This window comes from Myxine glutinosa, chromosome 3 (genome assembly GCF_964187855.1).
Source record: "Myxine glutinosa chromosome 3, kmMyxGlut1.1, whole genome shotgun sequence".
NCBI lineage: Eukaryota > Metazoa > Chordata > Myxini > Myxiniformes > Myxinidae > Myxine > Myxine glutinosa.
In genome coordinates, this window is record NC_136263.1 from 59,237,509 (window position 1) to 59,243,612 (window position 6,104).

Below are 6,104 nucleotides of genomic sequence, written 5' to 3' on the forward strand. Positions count from 1 at the left end.
CTTGATCGCAACCCAAATGAGAACTGCTGGTATATTGAAGACAGAAAATTTGTTCCATAATCTAAACTCATCAATGCTCATGAGGTGGCAAGTTTTCATCAAGGCAAAATGAGGTCCAAACAAGTACAAAAATTAGTCTTGGATGTGAAGCTAAACATACTGGATAGCATCTGCAATCTCAAGCGAATTACTGTGTGGAAGGTGTTTCATTTTGCTTATTCATGATATAAATGCTTCAATGCTTGCAGTCTTGTTTCTGTGAAATAATGACTTTTTGATACACGTGGGATAAAACGATTCCATCTTTCATTGTATGGGTTTAATTTTATTTTTAATCAGTGTGCTTTATATTGATGAAAAAAAATCAATCATCTGAATCATAAAACAACACGATATTGATTCAAGAATCAAACATCAAGAATAAGCTTCTTGAAATTGCAGGAAAGATGGAAAATTGAGGATACAATAATTATTTTCACTGCTGTAAAATTTTTGAGACATTTTTCATGATATTTCCTTACAAAAGTGGTGAGCAAACGTGCAACAGGATAATCTAGATTCTAGATGGTAGAACACACAAAACTGTATTTGCACAGCTTGAATGTTTAATAAAATTGCTTCATTTGATAACGACTGCCATTTCTACTACAAATAAAAAGCACATAGAACAAGCCACCTGTCGAAAATCATTTCAATCTCATCACGAAGCTTTGAAAGATTAAAAAACTGATGAATTCCTGAGGGACAAATAAAATCCTCCGATGGATTTCAGTTCATGTGATGCCTTCTACATCTTAATTATATATATATTGTTACGGACGCGGTTTAGATGTTATTTACCGAGCGGTGGTATTGCCGCGACCGAACAGTTATTCCCCGACTAGACCCCGATTCCACCCAGACGTTGACCAAATCGCGCTATGCCAAATCAATGATGGAAAGGACGCGACGACTGGGAAAGAGGAAACGACGCAAGGGGTACAGTTCTCAAGACCTCCGGAGGAGGGTATAATTACAGTGGTGGAGAAAAGGGGGTAGATTACACGGCAGAGTGAGGTAAAAGACACAGAAGAGATGGGCACTTAAATACAATCTTATCTATCCCAGACAGACCACAGACAAACGGAACAAGGCTGACTTACACAGGGATTGATGGCAGGGAGGGACAGGTAGTTCGATGGCACAAGGTGCACCTTGGCTCGGGGACAGGATAAAGCACGGTCCAGTCCAGAAGATGCGGGGAGGCCTCACAGCGCTCGGAGGGTACGTCTTGCTTGCTCCAAGCTCAGCGCGCATCTGACGTCACCTCCCTCTCCCTGCGCATGCTCAGCGGGGAGTGACACGCCCTCGGCTGGTTGGCTCCGCCCCACTGGGGCCGGTCCGCCGCTTCCATTGGGTGCGGGGGTTACCGGGCTCCGCCCTTGACGAGGAGCTGACAGGGAGCCCCTATTTGGTAACCCCGTCGAGCACATGTTCGATGGTGGCTCGTTGGGAAGGCCTGATGCCCTCCCAACACCCCCTACCAACCAAGCCGGAGTGAGGACGCGCACTTCCCGCGCCCGCCGCTGCCGTTGTTGTTGTTGCTAAACCGTGAGGAAGAGCTGCGGGGAGGTATTGGGAGGTCCTAAACTTCCTAACGGTGCCATACAATCACATTCTGGTGCAACGAAGGGTCAGAATTAATGGAAACGAGTCCTTAACTGACATAGACTAAGAATAACTAGCAAGATGTCCTATAGTTGTCTTACATGAGATGCGGTGAACCTGGGCACGAAATTTAATGGGGGAAATAGGGGGAGGTCGGGTCTACAGAGTGTTGTTTACAGAAAATGGGACTAGGGAATGGGGGATTGGGGATAGTTGGGCAGTATTGAGGAAATAGGGGAATATTTACAAGCGGATATGGATGGATGCAAATCCCATATCCGCAACATTGCACCCTTCTCTACCTCGGGGCGTCCCAACCCGATAAATTTTTACCTACTTTAGTGTGGCACTCAGATGTAGTTCCCTCTACTATTAACTCAACCCTGAGTGCGACAGTTTTACAGATGTTCACAAATGAGTAAATATGTCCCCCTGCGACGTTGCACCCTTCTCCTAACAAAAACACACCCACAGGATAACCGAATCGCGGAAAGCATCCTCAAACTAAACATACAGCCGGTAGGGAGCATTATTTATACAACACTGATATTTACACTACGATCCAGGTCCTGTTCTTTGAGGAACACATGCAGATGTTATGCATAGGGAGAGCACGCATGCCAGCATCGATACACCAACCCACGAGTGCCCTGTGGCCCTACGGCCTTTAATAATGTGCAGAGCACCCCGTCCAAGCACCAAAAGCACCACCCCATTACGCACAGTCAGCACCATCCGGTGCACCAATAAAGTGTTCAATAACAATGCACAATTAAGTGTCCCTGGTCACCGGTGGTGTCGCAGCCGGCCGATGTTCTGCCGCTGGTCTTGCCTTCATGGAGTGCACTTGGCCTTCTGGCTTCTTTAGAAATAAAGAAAGGTGCCAACCGCATCCATTTCTTAATTGTGGCCGTCAGGGGGCCAACTAAAAGTGGTTCACCTGTATGGCATAGGTGCCACGTTGACCCAGAGGTCCATCCACGGGTGGTGCTTGACCGCAAAAGAACTGCGGTCCATTGTGGGCGGCCACAAAAATTGCGGTCCATATGGTGTATCGATCCAGGCAGCAAGCAGCGGAAGTACAGGCCCACAACTGTGGAGCCAGCACCTCTCTCTCCTCTCTCTCTGCCCCAAAGCCAGATCCTCGGAGGTGGGAGACAAAAGAAGACAAGTGAGTAAGGTGGTAGGGGCGCAAAAGTGCATGCAATACAAGGTAATGCACACTGAGACAGGTACATTCCTACCGTATGCCCCCCCCCCCCCACCAGGTAACCTACATTGCCCCTCCCTTACCCCTTACTGTATCCACAAAACACAACACTACCCATAAACATCTACTTTACACTTCAACAAACGTCCCTACTGTCTTCCCCGCTCCTCCCATAAACCAAATTCGTCTTCTCTCCCTCCTAACCAATCAAATTTGCCATTTCCAACTCTCATCAAAATCTGCCATCACCAATTCATCATCAGTCCCTCCGAAGGAGGGAGAGATGGAATCACCCCAATGTCTCATCCACGTCATGATGCGTCTCACAAATCCAAACAGCAATTCTTCTCTCCTGCAACACAAAACAAAGAAAACACAGGTGTGGAGTCATCATCGTCACCTCAGGTAAGTGGCTGCGTATGGTGCGACAGGTTCATCAATCCTAACTATTTCCTAAATGACTAACAACTTTACATTACCCGGGGTCTTTCCCTGCCAATCCATTGGCCAACTTACACTATGGGTTCTAAAAACCAATTCCCATTGACCAAACTGTGGTGCTTCTCAATTTGGGGTCTCACTCCCCCGATTCATCTCCCGGTGCCCTTGCACAATTTCTGGGCTGTGACGTGTAGCTCTCCCAGCAGGTCTACCCACCTGCACACCTCCACCACTGCAGTTGCCACCCGAGCTTACCTGCTCCTTACCTAACCTATCTAACTGGGGAGGGCCCCTCCTGGCTCTGTCACCCCTTGGTGCCCTCTGGCACTGGGCTACCCGGGTCCGTCCTCCGGATCCTCGGGCCCCATCCACAACAACTACTACCGGCTCCCAGAGCCCACCTGCGGCCTCACCTGGCCGACATCCTCACAGTGGTGGAGTGCCCAAACCAACTACACATACTAACAGGCTACACGCCCAGCCATTTCCACAACACTAATGCACCCATCCAATCATCATTCTTCCACCCGCACCACAGATGCCAATATCCAACCACAATTTACCTATACCCTCTACCTAACACTTACACTACCCGCCCCGGGTATCCGTGATGGGGGTCCACTCTTCCCCCATCCACACCTTCGCACCACGCACACCACTCCGTAACACTTACTCCAACTCTCTCCACACCCCTCATTCTCTGCTCCATATATTCCACACACCTGTACTTGCACACCTGTGCTCTCATACTTGGTGCCGCCTGCACCCTTCTCTCCCCCCAGCGCATTCGCGCTGATCCACAACACTCACTACTCACAATGACACTCATCCGCAATGCTCTCTCATTCATCACTTGTACACTCACACACACCTCGGAGCATTGCCTCACCGATGCCTCATTTGAAGCTGCTCACCAGCACTTCCATTCACACTGCATCATCTGTTCTGTCTACTCCCTTCTAAAACTCGCGCTCCTCCGTCTTCCCTTACACTCAGCGCTCCCACGTCATTATCAAACACTAAGCTACTACGTCCCCACTACAGGTACCAAGTCTCTTACTTAAATCTTGTCACCCATAGTCACCTCTAGTCCCTATCAATATAACCTAACCCACCCGGGCTAGTTTTCACTGCCATACACCCCATAATCTATAGCGCATTTGCCCCATGTTTGTGAAGGATGACAGAGTTGCCATCCCACCACATCGGGCATCTCCCACTACCAATTTTGCACATCAAATTTCAACAAATCAAAAACTTGCCAATCACTACCCATCATCTGCCAATCATTACTGCCAATCCTTTGCCAATCATCAAATTTTGTTTTTTTCTAATTTTGGGTCCAAAACACTAACCTCATCACCCGTCTACTTATTAGATCCTCTCGGTGCGCCAATTCCCTTCTAAAGCTCGGCTTCGTACAGCCGAGCAATGATTGCGGGTTGTTTTGTGCCAGCGGCTGGATACGTCCCGCATTCGGTGCAGGGAAGGAGGTTTACCCGGGCCGAGGTCCCACGCACCATCTCGGCACGGAGCCATCCCATGGCCCGATCTCGACCTGCCGGAACGTCTCAATAAAAAGTGGTTGCCATGACGACCCTTCCTATCGGGCTGCCCGCTCCGCCTAGTGGAGCCCGGACGCGGCCGTCCCAAGCGAGGCACAGCGTGGATCGCGTACGGCGGTCCTTTCGAACCCGCCGTGGCTCGGATCCCCGCTGGTTCTCGCGGCACGCGAAGCCCGGCACGCACCGAGGGCCCGATTCGGCTATAAGTCGCTCTAACCGCTAACCCGGTTACCGTCGATGCCTCACCTGCATGCTTACACGCATACGCTACCCCTTTCTTGCTCATACATCCAGCCGTTTCCATGCTCCTCGTCGTACCTTCTCTTACACACCCAGGTACACTCATTCCACTCACAGACTTGGTCACACACCTGACCACCGAACACCTTGGCACACATTCGTCGCTCGCACACCTCACCAACACACCTCTTCGCGCCCCCTCCTCGGTCACCTCCTCTGTGACAATCACAGGTGTGCTCTCACTCGCACACCCAACCACGTGCCTCACTACCAATTCCAGCGTGCATTCCCACACACGCTCTACCATTCCAGGTGTGCTTCCTTTCTCACCTGTCTCAACCAACTCACGCTCCGTGTCACTCTTACTACTCTCACATCCACTCTTGACAGCGCACTCACCCTTACTCTCGACAGCGCACTCTTTCCTCATGCACCTGTCCGTTACACACCTTTCTCGCGCACACTCTCCCGTTACACCCTCTGTAACACTCACCACAGGTGTACATTCTTCCTTACTTTTGACAGCGCACTCTTTCCCCATGCACCTGTCCGTCACACATCTTTCTCGCGCACCCTCTCCCGTTACATCCTCTGTAACACTCACCACAGGCGTGCATTCTCCCTTTACACCCTCCGTAACACTCCTCACTACGCGCTTCCATGTGCTCCCTCACACACGCGCTACGACTGACTCACTCTCGACAGCACCCTCACTCCTTGGCACGCACTTTTTCCTCACACACCCCAGAGTCGGACTTTCTCGCACACCTCCTTTTTCGCACACCAGACCTGTCGCACACTTCACCAACGGCCTCTCACGAACACCCGGGTCCATCTCGACCCCCAAGCTCATTAAATCACCTGGCGCATCACATGCACGACCATATTGGTCACCACTTACACCGGGTCCTCTTTCTCTTCGCTTCTCCTCCATCACCTGCGAATCCCTCACCCGGTTAATGAGCACATCATCACGATCCGAACACAGACTTTGGACCAAT

The 6,104-nt window shown here is 50.3% G+C and overlaps 1 long non-coding RNA gene across 1 annotated transcript in view; it reads left to right on the forward strand.

Annotated features, from left to right (window-relative positions):
• Window positions 1–630, forward strand: part of LOC137424032 (uncharacterized) — an 87,234-nt gene extending 86,604 nt beyond the window's left edge. The window contains exon 3 of the long non-coding RNA XR_010983884.2: window positions 1–630. This exon is cut by the window's left edge and continues 308 nt beyond it. This is a non-coding gene — a long non-coding RNA (uncharacterized LOC137424032).
• The last annotated feature ends 5,474 nt before the right edge of the window (window positions 631–6,104 follow it).